The following is a 15,000-nucleotide window of genomic DNA, read 5'->3' as shown; positions in this document are numbered from 1 at the left end:
TTCAATGAAAAATAAAAATAATTTGCCGAAAATAAGGAATTTAATGAAAATGAAGTATAATTCAATGACAATAAAGAATAATTCAATGAAAATATAATCCAATGAAAGTAAACAATATAACGAAAATTAAGCATAATTCAACGAAATAAAGAATAATTCAATGAAACAAGGACTAATTCAATGAAAAAATAATTCAATGGAAGTAAAGAATAACTCCATGTAAAATAATTCAATGAAAGTAAGGAATAATTCAATGAAAATAAAGTAGTCAATGAAAAAAAATTTCCATGAAAAAAATTTTTCAATGAAAAAATATAAACCACTGAAAAAAATTAAATGAAAGTAAAGAATAATTAAATGAAAAAATAATGCAATCAAAGTAAAGAATAATTAAATGAAAATAAAGAACAATTCAATGAAAAAATAATTCAATGAAAATAAAAACAATACTATAAAAGTAAAGAATAATTCAATGAAAATAAAGAAAAATTCAATGAAAATAAAGAAAAATTCAGTGAAAAAATAGTTCAATGGAAATAAGGAACTTAGCGAAAATAAATTATAATTCAATGAAAAAATAATCCAATGAAAAATATAATTCAATAAAAAATCATTCAATGAAAGTAAAGAATGATTCAGTGAAAAAAATAATTCAATGAAAATAAAGAATAATTTAATGAAAGTAAAGAATATTCAATGAAATAAAGAATAATTCAATGCAAATAAAGAGTAATTCAATGAAAATAAAGTATAATTCAATGAAAATAAAGAATAATTCACGAAAATAAAGAATAATTCAATGAAAATAATGAAAGATTCAATTAAAATAATTTTAATAAAAATACAGAATTTAATGAAAATACAGTATAATTCAATGAAAATAAAGAATAATTTAATTAAAATAAAGAATAATTCAATAAAAATAAAGAATAATTCAAAGAAAATAAAGAATATTTTGTTGAAAGTAAAGACTAACTTAATGAAAATAAAGAATAATTCAATGAAAATAAAGAATAATTCAAGAATGTGTCTTTCACTGACCTACGTTTAAAAAAAAACACGGGGAAAAGTGGCTGAATTTTAAACCGAATTTTTATATCTTCTTTAAAAGAAAGAAAACGTCAAAGGAAATATTGAAATAATTCAAGTATTACTTGAAAAACTATAAGAGACACACAGAATAATGACCAATCAGAAACGCAAATTGTAGAAATATGTGAGACCATGAAACTCCTCGGATGACCTCAGGTCAAGGTCAAGGTGTTTCTGACCCTGTGCTGAAACAACACACCAAAGTTCAAAGTTCAAGATAATTTCAAGATAAAACCGTAAATGCAAAGCAGTTTATCCAGAAATAATCGAAAATTTGTATAAGATGGAACAGTTGGACAAACAGGAATGGTATTAAATTTCCTTAACATGAGAAACTGAAAAGGCCTTTTATTCTTTCAAAATTAGTTACATAATCCAAAGTTCTTCATTAAGCCTTCTTATGTGGAAGATTCAACAGAAAGCTGAACCGCCGATACAAAGAAAATTAAGATGCAGGAACTAAACAGAATAAAAAGCAAAATAAATTAAACTTTTTAAATAAAGCTTCCACTATCCAAGTATCAGATCTGCAGTGAGATAACCTTTTACCAAAAAAAAAAAAAAATCCAAGACCTCAGTTTGTGTAAACATGTTTTTATCAATAATAGTTATAATTATCATCATCATTCAAATGCGCGTATATTCAATAAGGAACAATTTCCTAAGTGGGTAAAGATTTAAAAGGAAAAGAGAAAGATTTTATAGTACAGCGTCGTAAACATGAAAATGGTGGCCTATCCTATATCGTTGCCAGAAGCATGATTCTGGCTAACTTTAACCTTAAATAAAATAAGAACTACTAAGGCTAGAGGGTTGCAATTTGGTATGTTTGATGATTGGAGGGTGGATGATCAACGTACCAGTTTGCAGCCCTCTAGCCTCAGTAATTTTTAAGATCTGAGGGCGGACAGAAATATTGCGAACAGAAAAATGCGGACGGACAGACAAAGCTGTTACAACAGTTTTCTTTTACAGAAAACTAAAACATAACATAAACAAATGAACAAAGAAATATAAGGATTCAGTGTTATTTTAAAAACAAATATGACAAAAAACTATAAATAAATATAGTAACTTACAACAATTTTTAATCAAGAGAAAAATCAAGTATTGGTCATGACACATTGAGGAAGCATAGTAACTTCTGGCACCTAACGTAGACATCCATACTGCCATCTGTGTAGATATGTTTGTGACAGCAAACTGTGAGTATTCCTGCAGCAATTTTGTTTCACTGGAGTTTAGCTTCATGCTACAACAAATGATCACTCCTGTCAAGGTGAGCAGCTGCCCCATCTCACAACAAGGGGAGCTAATAACTTCGGACAAAAGATGCAGTACGTACCTTCTTACTGAACTGTCTTACAGAGACACAGAAAGCCATGTCTCAAGATGCAATTTAAGTCAAGTGCTTGAAATATTTTCAAAGCCTCACTCAGATTTACGAAAAATTACAGCACCATAAAATATCTCTGGTGTTCCGAAAAATCTCGAGATGACATTTCTACGTTTCGGAAACTGATGTGTTTCTGAATGACGTTTCCAAACTACAGAGCATTAGGCACTGCCAATCAGTTACTCAAAGTTGTTCCATTTCCCTACACATGAAATATCGCGGAGAAATATCTTTGCGGATAAATTTGTTTTACTGGAAGTGGAACAGAGTTACAATGCGGACATACATATTCTGGATATATTGGGAGGTCAAAGTCTTTTCTCGTGATGAGGCTTTTGTGTGCTTGTGCACAACAAATCAGACCAATGGATCTTGCAATAAAACTCGACGTTGTACGTTCCGAAGATTTCGGCTGAGTTACGCAGGGAAGCACACGGCTACATAAACCCGTCATTTCAATCAGAGAGAGAGAGAGAGAGAGAGAGAGAGAGAGAGAGAGAAATACCTTATGAATGGCTCTATCACAGAGAGAGAGAGAGAGAGAGAGAGAGAGAGAGAGAGAGAGAGAGAGAGAGAGAGATACATGATGAGTGACTCTGTCAGAGAGAGAGAGAGAGAGAGAGAGAGAGAGAGAGAGAGAGAGAGAGAGAGAGAGAGAGAGAGACCTGATGAGTGGCTCTGTCAGAGAGAGAGAGAGAGAGAGAGAGAGAGAGAGAGAGAGAGAGAGACCTGATGAATTGTTCTACCAGAGAGAGAGAGAGAAATACCTGATAAATGGCTCTGCCAGAGAGAGAGAGAGAGAGAGAGAGAGAGAGAGAGAGAGAGAGAGAGAGAGAGAGAGAGAGCGTTATCTGATGAACTCTTGATGAATGGCGATACCCTGCTTCGCAGTTTTCTTGTGGGGGAAGCCTATCCTAAACAAAACCTAAACTCTCTCTATTTCTCCGTAACCCTCCTCCACCGGTGACTGCGACCCACTACAGTCGATTGGAAACTTGGTAGAGAGATAATCGTTTAGGTCGACTGAAGAAAACTTGCCCAGGTCGCTCCGTTCTCGCAACTGATTTTTTTGCTAATGCGGGAAGTACATTATCTTCAACATTATGAAGCAAGTCTTTATAGACATAGAGGTAAGGCTTACTGTAAGCACTGACATATGCATGAATATCAATGACCCGAACATCGACCACTGCTACACTGCATTCGTTCAAAACAACGGTGAAACAAGTAAAAAAATGCGATGAAGTTTCTTCGGCGCAATCGAGTTTTCTGTACAGCGTACAATGGTGTATGAAGCTCTAAGTCACGGCCCATGAAACTCTCAGCCGCGGCCCATGAAACTTTCACCCACGGCCCGGTGGTGGCCTGTGTTGTTGAAACCTATAGCATGCCAGACGCACGGTCATGGCTAATTTTAACCTTAAATAAAATAAAAACTACTGAGGCTAGCGTGCTGCAATTTAGTATATTTGATGATTGGAGGGTGGATGCTCAACATACCAATTTGCAGCCCTCTAGCCTCAGTAGTTTTTAAGATCTGAGGGCGGACAGAAAAAGTGCGGACGGACAGACAAATAGCCATCTCAATAGTTTTCTTTTACAGACAACTAAAACTTGTAAATAATGAAGCAGAATGGATCAAATAGCAACTCCGTCATTGCATTCAGTTGCAAGACCTTCAAGTGCCTGGTAAAAAAAAAAAAAAAAAAAAAAAAAAAAACGGTAATGAAAAATCTCTCCGGGAAAGATAAGTTATAATTGGGAAAAACCGATTAAGGTATACTTCTTGGTCGGTATACATGGCGACATAAGTGCTGACAAAAAATACAATCTTAAAAGATGTGCTGGTAACTGTTATCTAACAGAAGGTAAAAATATCTAACGTCCAAAGAGGTAGCATATTATATACTTGTTTGTTATCTGTTATTACTAATAAACGCCTCTCATCTTTTAATTTACATATTCATTACATGCAAATTTTGGTGTAAATTGATTCCATCAAAACTACCGAAAATGTTTCACTGGGTGATATGTTTTCATGAAAAGTACTAAAATTAGTGTTAGAATATTTTCAGAATTTTTCAGTACAAATACCTCTCTCCCTCCCCTTCTCTCTCTCTCTTGTAATATATATATATATATATATATATATATATATATATATATATATATATATATATATATATATATATATATATATATATATATATATATATATATATATATATATATATATAAATATATTGTTACGCGTGAGACTTGGCTGATAAGTTTATTACTTGATTCACATAATTTTTACAAGGCCCTGCAAGCCAAGAACACACGTAACCTGTCGATGAAGCTACGAATTAACCTCAAAGACAGCTGTTTAAATTAACCAAGGTCGCCAGTCAAGGGAAATTAACCTTCAACAAAGAATGTTCAATGAATAAAGACTTTACGATAAACGTCGCCAACTTCGGACGCAGGCAATCTCTACTCGTTAAGATGGTAGTGGAACACAACGGCTCTTCCGAACAATGGATTCGAGACACAAAGAATGCAAAAGAATTAAAATGACTTGCTTACCTTCCCTAATGCCTAGTTACTCTTACTGGAATAATTTGGGTGAAGCTAAACAATATAATAATTAGGCTTAATCTAGACTTCGTAAAAGCATCTACAGTAAGTGGTGGCGGGAGAATGGAACAAGGAAAAGTGGAAATGCAGGAAGTTATTAGTCAATCGATGAAGCTTGAACAAGAATCGGACTTACCTTGGACGACGAGTTGTTTGCGCATGCAACGGACGCTCGGAAGTCTTGATACTAGCAGTCTTCCCAATTCACTAATTAATATAGACGAAGGAACACAAAGCGGGTAGGGGGACAAAGGACACCGTTCCGTCCCAAACACGGCGTGCGCTCTCGCTCAAGGCGCGTATCTCTCTGACCTCGCTCTGGTTCCCGCAAGGTGGCTGGCTGCATCTGTACACTACGCCCCAGACAATCCGACCTTGACAAAGACATCGCCGAATGCATAGGGTAAAGGGAAAGACAGCTTACTAGAGATTATTGAGTGAAAACCCTCTCTGGGGTTTAGGTCCCTAATGCCACACAGCCTATCCCTGCCTATGTGAGGACGCCGTCTGTCTCTGCTATGATCGTTATTTTTGAATTGCCTGGCCTACCTGCGGGACAAAGACGTTCTCTGTCGAGGTCAATCTGATTAATGTTACTACACATAAATATATCGAGGGCGAACAGCAGTAATATTAAAAAAAAAAAAAAAAAAAAATATATAGATATATATATATATATATATATATATATATATATATATATATATATATATATATATATATATATATATATATATGTATATATTAACACTAGCGTTTTTGTATGGTCAAAATCACTGCTCAAAATCTCTCTCTCTCTCACACACACACACACACACATCTATATATATATATATATATATATATATAAAATATATATATATATTATATATATAAAATATATATATGTATATTTATATATATAAATATATATATTGATTATATATAAGAGAGAGAGAGAGAGAGAGAGAGAGAGAGAGAGAGAGAGACTAAGAGAGAAGAGAGAGACTAACAAGACGGTGAAAACTCATCAGCTATGAAAGGAGTGTCAAACGAACCTTTAAATAGAGAAAGTCCCGAAGCTTTTATAAAGTGATGGACTCAACCACCGCACGAGTGACCAAAAACAACGTGAAATATTAAGGGGTCACAAGAAGATCATTCGGTCGGTTAAACTGACCTGGAAGTTTCACAGCGGTCTTTGAAAAACAAGTCGAAAACAGAGGTAATTACAGTAAAATTACATCAAAACAGAAGGCATGCACCTACTGTATTATAGAAAGTACCAATTCAATAATAACAGGATAATGGAAATTTGAAATTCGTGATGATAAGATTTTAAAATTCCTCAAAATTCCCCTCAATTTTTTTTTTTAAAATAATGATATCAATTAAATTTCAAGCAGCAGGAAGTGGTGTTTGTGATACACAGGGGAAAATTGATAAAGAAAATAACTCGTAAAAATATATTTACAGAAACCACTTCCTTGTTCAAATAAGTTTCATTTTAAATAAAAAAAATTGAAAATAAAATTAACTGAAAATAAAATTAACAACGCACGTCACCATAGTAACCCTCTCTTTTTAGTTTTCTGTAAAAGAAAACTATTGAAATGGCTATTTGTCTGTCCGTCCGCACTTTTTCTGTCCGCCCTCAGATCTTAAAAACTGCTGAGGCTAAAAGGCTACAAATTGGTATGTAAATCATCAACCCTCCAATCATCAAACATTGCAAATTGCAGCCCTCTAGCCTCGGAAGTTTCTATTTTATTTAAGGTTAAAGTTAGCGAAGATTGTACGACTGGCACCGTTATAGGTGCCAACAACACAGGCCACCACCGGGCCGTAGGTGAAAGTTTCATGAGCCGCGGCTGTGAGTTTCATGGGCCGTGGCTGAGTTTTTCATACAGCATTATACGCTGTACAGTAAACTCAACTGCGCCGAAGTTGTTTAATTTGCCATCTAAATCCACACAAATACATAGAATATGCAGCAGCGACATGGAGGTTCAACACAGAAATAAATTGTTCATGGATTGTGAACATATAAGAGTATAAGAGAAATTAAGCAATAAATAAATACTGAATGAGTAAAACTGTGGAAAAATAAATTAAAGACTTAAATGACAGATACAGTAACACTTAATTTTTTACTATGGCACCTAGCATAAATGATATTAAATTAGAAGGGAGAGGGTTGCTTTTATCGCGAAAATGTAAATGAACTATAGGTTGCAAGCAGCCTCTCTCTCTCTCTCTCTCTCTCTCTCTCTCTCTCTCTCTCTCTCTCTCTATATATATATATATATATATATATATATATGTATGTATGTATATATGTAAATATATATATAAAAATACAAATATACATATATATATATATTTATACATATATATATAAAATTTATATACATATATATATAAAATGTATGTACATATACTTATACATACAATTTATATATTTTATATATATACATATATACATGTATATATATATATATACAGTATTATATGTATATAAATTACATATATATATATGAATATATATATATATATATATATATATATATATATATATATATATATATATATATATATATATATATATATATATACACGCATACACCAGCTAATATAATCGAGATGAAACAAGGCGTAGAAGGCGGCGGAGAGAGGAGGGGGGCACAGATCCCCGGACCTTTACATGCACCCAAGAAGACATACCAGGAAGACGTATCGCTACATCGCCCGTGACAGGTACAAAGAATAATGTTGCGCCATTTAAGACGCGTATGATACCTGCGAGACTCGTTCGTACAGCCAGCTCTGGGACGGGAATAAATACTGGCGTGGGGCCAAGCCCCTCATCTGTCTGTTTCTCTTTATGACTGCTGGGGGCACAAAATTATGATGGGACTCGCTTGTTCTAACGCTGTTACCATTAATGTTCTATTATTAAATGCTGTTATAACATCAAGGGGGCCTTCCGTGAAACCTGGAGGTAGTAATAATTAGTACATACATACACACAGGGACACATATATAATTATATACACATATATACACACACACACACACATATATATATATATATATATATATATATAAATTCACATATATTTAAATACTATATATATATATACACATACATATTATATATGCGTATGTATGTGTGCGCGTGCTTGTGCATGTATGTATTCATCAAAAAGTTTTTAATTACCACAAACACAAGGATGCATTGTAATCTTCAATTGCGCACAATAAAAGAAGTATGTATTGAGAGAGAAGAGAGAGAGAAAGAGAGAGAGAGAGAAGCGGGTGGCGATGGCGGCGGCAGCGGCTGACGTTATGAAATACTTATTATCAGTCTGTCCATAAAGAAAAACCGCCAAAGAAGGATTATTACCTCGTAAGACGAAGAGCTCAGGTGTCTGACGCTTAACGAGAAGAAGAAGAAGAAGAAGAAGAAGAAGAAGAAGAAGGAGGAGGAGGAGGAGGAGGAGGAGGAGGAGGAGGAGGTGGAGGAGGAGGTTGAAAAAGAAGAAGAAGAAAGATGAGGAGGAGGAGGAGGAGGAGGAAGGAGGAGGAGGAGGAGGAGGAGGAAGAAAGATGAGAAGAAGGAGAAGGAGGAGGAGAAGGAGGTGGAGAAGAAGGAGAAAAAAAGAAGAAGAAGAAGAAGAGAGGAGGAGGTGGAAGAAGAAGAAGAAGACGAAGGACGAGGAGAAAAAAAAGAAAAAAAGAACAACCCGATGACGACGGTGACGTCATATTCTGCCACTGGTGCTGCTTCTTTCGCATTTCTTGCGATATTTGTCCTGAAAACATAGCACAGATTAACTGGAATAATTTGAGCCATGAAAAAAAAATTAAATGCTTCTTTTCCGCCATCCTGTATTTTAAAAAACTGAGCAAAAATACAATAATGAGTTCTCTTTCACTTTTGTTTCTCCTCCTCCAGGTCAGTGCGAAAGAATATACAAGAACAAAGGTTAAAAATATTGCACAATTTGATCTAAAACAGCAGCACTTTTTCCCATACCATTATCAGGTGAGATCTGAGAATAATGCAATGCTTCAGAAATGAGGTATGTCAAATAACTTAAAACATGACAGAAACTACATTTCATTGAAACACAGTCAGTATAAAAGAATTCACTATGGTTGAGTATTTAAAACGCCAAACTCTCTGTTTTGTTCTGCCGTAAAATGGAAAACTGAAAAATTTCGAAATTGAGATATGCCACCTACTGGGCTCTTGAAACACTAATACATATACAAGTTACTGCAATTTCAGAATGATTCTTCAGTGCTTTATTTAGGGGGTCCCATTTGCAGTATCTGCAAAATCAGTAGTAAGGCAAGGAAGTGTCTACCATTTTTCTCAGTTTTGTAGTTTTGCAGATACTGCAGTCTTCCATTTCAGGGCATAATTCTTTGCATGGGGAAGGTCTTTACATTACTTACATCATCATGGGTCATAAAAAACATTACATTTAGCATCATACACGACTGCACAGTTCTCTAACCGTAGGATAAATAGGGCTTAACATCCACTGATATTTCAGCGAAACAAATACCCAAACTGAACTCTTCACCAAGGTGATTTATTTTTTGTTTTCTGTAAAAGAAAATTATTGTCCCGGCTTTGTCTGTATGTCTGCACTTTATTCTGTCCGCCCTCAGATCTTAAAAACTACTGTGGCTAGAGGGCTGCAAATTGGTATGCTGATCATTCACCCTCCAACCATCAAACATATCAAATTGCAGCCCTCTAGCGTCAGTAGTTTTTATTTAATTTAAGGTTAAAGTTAGCCATAATCGTGCTTCTGGCAACGATATAAGATAGGCCACCACCGGGTCGTGGTTAAAGATTCATGGGCCGCGGCTCATACAGCATTATACCGTGACTACCGAAAAATAGATCTATTTTCGGTGGCCTGAGTATACGCTGTAGCGGCTGTACAAAAAAAAACTCGATTGCGGCGAAGAAACTTCGGCATTTTTTTTTTTTTTTTTTTTTAGATTTCGCTGAAAGAGCGTTCTTTTGAGCCCTATACGTCACGGCATCATCATTAACCACATGAACATCTTTCACCTAACTTTACCAGAGGCACTACTTAAAAGTTATCGCTTAGTGAACCCGTATAGTTCTAACCTAAAGTGCAAATTCCCAACTTTACCAGAGGCGCTGTCATATGGGCACTTTGTCCGCGCGATGCCTAAGAGAAATTTTCAACAGTCTCGTAATAGGCCTACTGATCACATCCACTTTCTGGTGTAAATTAATTCGGCAAAATTCACAGACCACAACATTCTATATCTTTTGATAACTCTACTACAGGTTCTGCTGCTGTCTTGTAAATTTTAGCAAGTTATTTGAGACAAAACGATGCCGGACAACTAGGGACACGAACTAGTAGTCTCTTGTCCTGATCAAGAAACTACCCTTCTTCCTAAGTTTGTCACAGGGTCCAAGTTTTACCTAACTTGCTAGAGAATCTATCCTATCGTTGCCAGAAGCACGATTATGGCTAACTTTAACATTAAATAAAATAAAAACTACTGAGGCTAGAGGGCTGCAAATTAGTATGTGGATCATCCACAACCAATCATCAAACATATCAAAATGCAGCCCTCTAGCCTCAATAGTTTTTATTTTATGAAAGGTTAAATTTAGCCATAATCGTGCATCTGGCAACTATATAGGATAGGCCACCACCGGGCAGTAGTTTAAGATTCATGGGCCGCGGATCATACAGCATTATACCGAGACCACCGAAAGATAGATCTATTTTATGTGGCCTTGCTTATACGCTGTAGAGAAAACTCGATTGCTCCGAAGAAACTTCGGCGCATTTTTTACCTGTTTACCTAATTTTCTTACAGAATCGACTTGTTGCCTAACATGGCCGGGCGGTATACTTTTTACCTTACTTTAGCAGAGGGACAACTTTCCACCTAAATCACTTCGTTGGCGCTAATCAAGAGAGTACCCTTTTCCTCTAACCGAGACTCTACCACTTTTCCTCACTATGCTAAGGACTCTCTACATTTGTAAATCACTCCCACGACGCTCGCAGAGAGAGAGAGAGAGAGAGAGAGAGAGAGAGAGAGAGAGAGAGAGAGAGAGAGACTGGTAATTATCCTATCATTATATGAAAAGTATTCATAATCATCATGAGATTTACTATGTCTAAGTATGAGAGAGAGAGAGAGAGAGAGAGAGACTGGTAATTATCCTATCATTATATGAAAAGGATTCATAATCATCATGAGATTTACTGAGAGAGAGAGAGAGAGAGAGAGAGAGAGAGAGAGAGAGAGAGAGAGAGATATAGACTATATAATTATCCTATCATTATATGAAAAGGATTCATAATCATATATTTACTGTGAGAGAGAGAGAGAGAGAGAGAGAGGGAGAGAGAGAGAGAGAGAGAGAGAGAGAGAGAGACTGTTAATGATCTTATCATTATATGAAAAGGATTCATAACCATCATGAGATTTAATGGGTGTGTGTGTGTGTGTCTGTGTGTGTGTGTGAGAGAGAGAGAGAGAGAGAGAGAGAGACCCATTTATCCTAACTTTGCTACTAGGAGGACAATCTCTTAAGCAGTCCCCAAGTCACCCCCCTCCCCCACCCCCGCCGCCGTGGGCGACTAACTAGGGCGGACAAGAGTGTGAGCCGAGAAGAGGAGGGTTCGTCGGCGCTCCGCCTCGCGCCAGTTCTTTAATGGAACCTTTCATGCAATAACGGTTAAAGAAGTTTGACAAAAGCCACTGTGGCTTCAAGGGGGAGGGCATTCATATTCCGCAGAGGACGATGCCAGCCGAGGTGCTCAAACTAACTTTTTTCTTATTCTTTTTTTCGAGGGAGAGAAAAGATGGGAGGCCTCTGAAAAGGAACGACTCGAATCGCCTTTTCTTCACTTTTTTTTTTTCTTTGGCCCTTTTTTTTGTGGAGCAAAGACGAAATAAAATCTGCCTAATTTTAAACTTTTGGAGAGAGAACATTTATTCTTTATATCTCGATAAGTCTATAGAGGCATCATTAAGGGAAGGAGAATTTTTTTATAGGGGAGGAGGAGAGGAGAGAGAGAGAGGGAGGGAGGACGAGAGAAGGGAAGCGTTAGCTTTGACGAGGGAAAACTTGAGAGAGAGAGAGAGAGAGAGAGAGAGAGAGAGAGAGAAGGAAAAAAGTTTTTTTTTTTTTTTCTCTCTCTCTGATGAATATATCCGCGGCAAAACCGTAAGTTCTTTAGAAGAAGGCGAAAATAAAGACTGACGGCTCTCTCGCGCCACTACTGGTCGGGTTGCTATGAGAACTTCTGCGTCTCTTCTATAAAAGATGCCGAACTAACGGTATGTAAATGATTCCGGATGGTGAAAGCGAGCAGAGGCCGCTAATCCGGCACATAAGAGCTGTCATTCACGCTAAGAGAAGCTTTTCCATTGGGGAGAGTTGATAGACTCGAGTCCTCACACGTGTGTGTGTGTGTGTGTGAGTGTGTCAGTTTGTGGGTGTATATGAGAGAGAGAGAGAGAGAGAGAGAGAGAGAGAGAGAGAGAGAGAGGGAGAGAGAGAGCGAGCGAGCTAATTTCCACCTACGATTAAGAGAATTACAAGGAGTTACAAGAATCAGGATGTCTCAAAGACTTATTAGTCCATCCGAGGAGGCATCATGTGCTCACTTGTCTCTAGAAGCAGGTTTTACTGTTCATTCACAGTGTTCTGATGATTTTGTGTAGCTTTCTTTTAAACTTTTCTTCCACACTGTTGCTGTTTACAACTTCTGGTGGCAGTTTATTCCATGTGTCACACATCTTGTATGTGGAGAAGTTCCCACAATGAGATGTGTTGTAGCTCTTCAGTTCCAGTTTCCATCCATTATTTCTCGTCTGGTTTTCACTGTTTCCTTGTTTCTGTATTTGAACTGGCTCTTTATGTATCCCACTATAGCTGATTCACTTAAGGTAGATTCTTGGGCCTACAAGACGTTTGTTTGGCGGCCTCTGATTGGCTGGTACCGGGAGGTAGGCTACTCGCTCACTGTCTCATTTTTACGTCTGTAGCTCAGAAAACTATCAATATGTTTATATATTTCTTCATTTATCTCACGTTTTGAACAAGATAGGAAAGTTTTGGTCATACCATAGGATTTGGTATTAATTGTACAACTAGATATGATTTCCTGAAATCAATAAGAGAAAACACAAAGGAATTACAACGAGTAACAGTGAAGAGAGAAGCATTTAATTCTTTATACCTGTTTTTACTTATCAGATTTTTGCATCATTCATGCGATCAAGATAACATAAAACTCGTGTTTTCATACAAGACACCGCGTTGGTCCTCTATGCCGTTGACAGTTGCCAATTAGCGATATGAGAAGTTTGCAGTTTGGACAACATTTGCTCTATTATTATGTCATTACATTTTCTGTAAATAAATGTATACAATTCCCATTATGACTGTCGAACATTTTCACTCCAATATCATATATGTCCGTATGTCTGGACATATATGATAAGAAAAAAAAAATAATCAGATGGATACATCTGGATGTGCTGGCTTCAATTTAGACATCGGCAACAGATTTTATGGTAAGAAATAAAAAATGTAGTTATGTTCATTGAATGAACATATGAAAAATAAGGTTTTGATTTTATTGACCAGAGAAACGAGTGGCCATAATAATGAACTCATCATTATGTAGGCCTGTTATTTATCATGTACTGTAGTCTACAGTATGTATGCAAATTTCTAGACTAAACTGAACCCAACATAGCCAGATGCATCCATCTGATTATTTTTTTTCGTGTCAGATATGTCCAGACATACGGACATATATGATATTGGAGTGACAATGTTCGACAGTCATAATGGGAATTGTATGCACTTATTTACAGAAAATGTAATGACATAATAATAGAGCAAATGTTGTCGAAACTGCAAACTTCTCATATCGCTAATTGGCAACTGTCAACGGCTTAGAGGACCAACCCGGTCTCTTGCAGATCACCGTCTCTCAGCAAACTGAGTCAAGAACGGATGCAACATAATAGGACATATTCTTCATTTTCTCTTCACATATCACACGCATCTAAAATCTGAAAGCACCAGCGTATTCAGGGTGAATTTATTGTATGAAAACACAAGTTTTATTTTATCTTGATCGCATGAATGATGCAAAATCTGATGATACGTAAAAACAGGTATAAAGAATTAAATGCTTCTCTCTTCACTTTTACTCGTTGTAATTCCTTTGTGTTTTCTCTTATTGATTTCAGGAAATCATATCTAGTTGTACAATTAATACCAAATCCTATGGTATGACCAAAACTTTCCTATCTTGTTCAAAACGTGAGATAAATGAAGAATTATATAAACATATTGCTAGTTTTCTGAGCTACATACGTAAAAATGAGACAGTGAGCGAGTAGCCTACCTCCCGGTACCAGATAATTAGAGGCCGCCAAACAAACGTCTTGTAGGCCCTAGAATCTACCTTAAGTGAATCGGCTATAGTTTCTGTGCCTTCTTTTCAGCTTCTATGCACTGTTTTGTGGATTTTAAGTCCTTGCTAATAATGACTACAAGATTCTCTTCTTGTTCTACACTATGTCATTCCCAAGCAGCATGTAGTTGGCATGAGGGTTATTTGTTCCTATTTGTAACACTTTACACTTATCCAAGTTAAAAGGCATTTGCCATCTTTTTGACCACTCTCCTATTTTTCTTGGATCATTTCTTAAACTTTCCACTGTATCTGGGTCTGCTGCATTTACACCTAGTTAGGTGTCATCTGCAAATATGGCTGTCCTGCTAGTTAAGCATACATCAGTGTCATTAATGTAAATCAAAAACAAGAGCGGGCCAAGGACAAAACCCTGAGGAACTCCTCTTGTCACAT

This window comes from Macrobrachium rosenbergii, chromosome 37, assembly GCF_040412425.1.
Source record: "Macrobrachium rosenbergii isolate ZJJX-2024 chromosome 37, ASM4041242v1, whole genome shotgun sequence".
Classification (NCBI taxonomy): domain Eukaryota; kingdom Metazoa; phylum Arthropoda; class Malacostraca; order Decapoda; family Palaemonidae; genus Macrobrachium; species Macrobrachium rosenbergii.
This window is presented reverse-complemented; position numbering follows the sequence as displayed.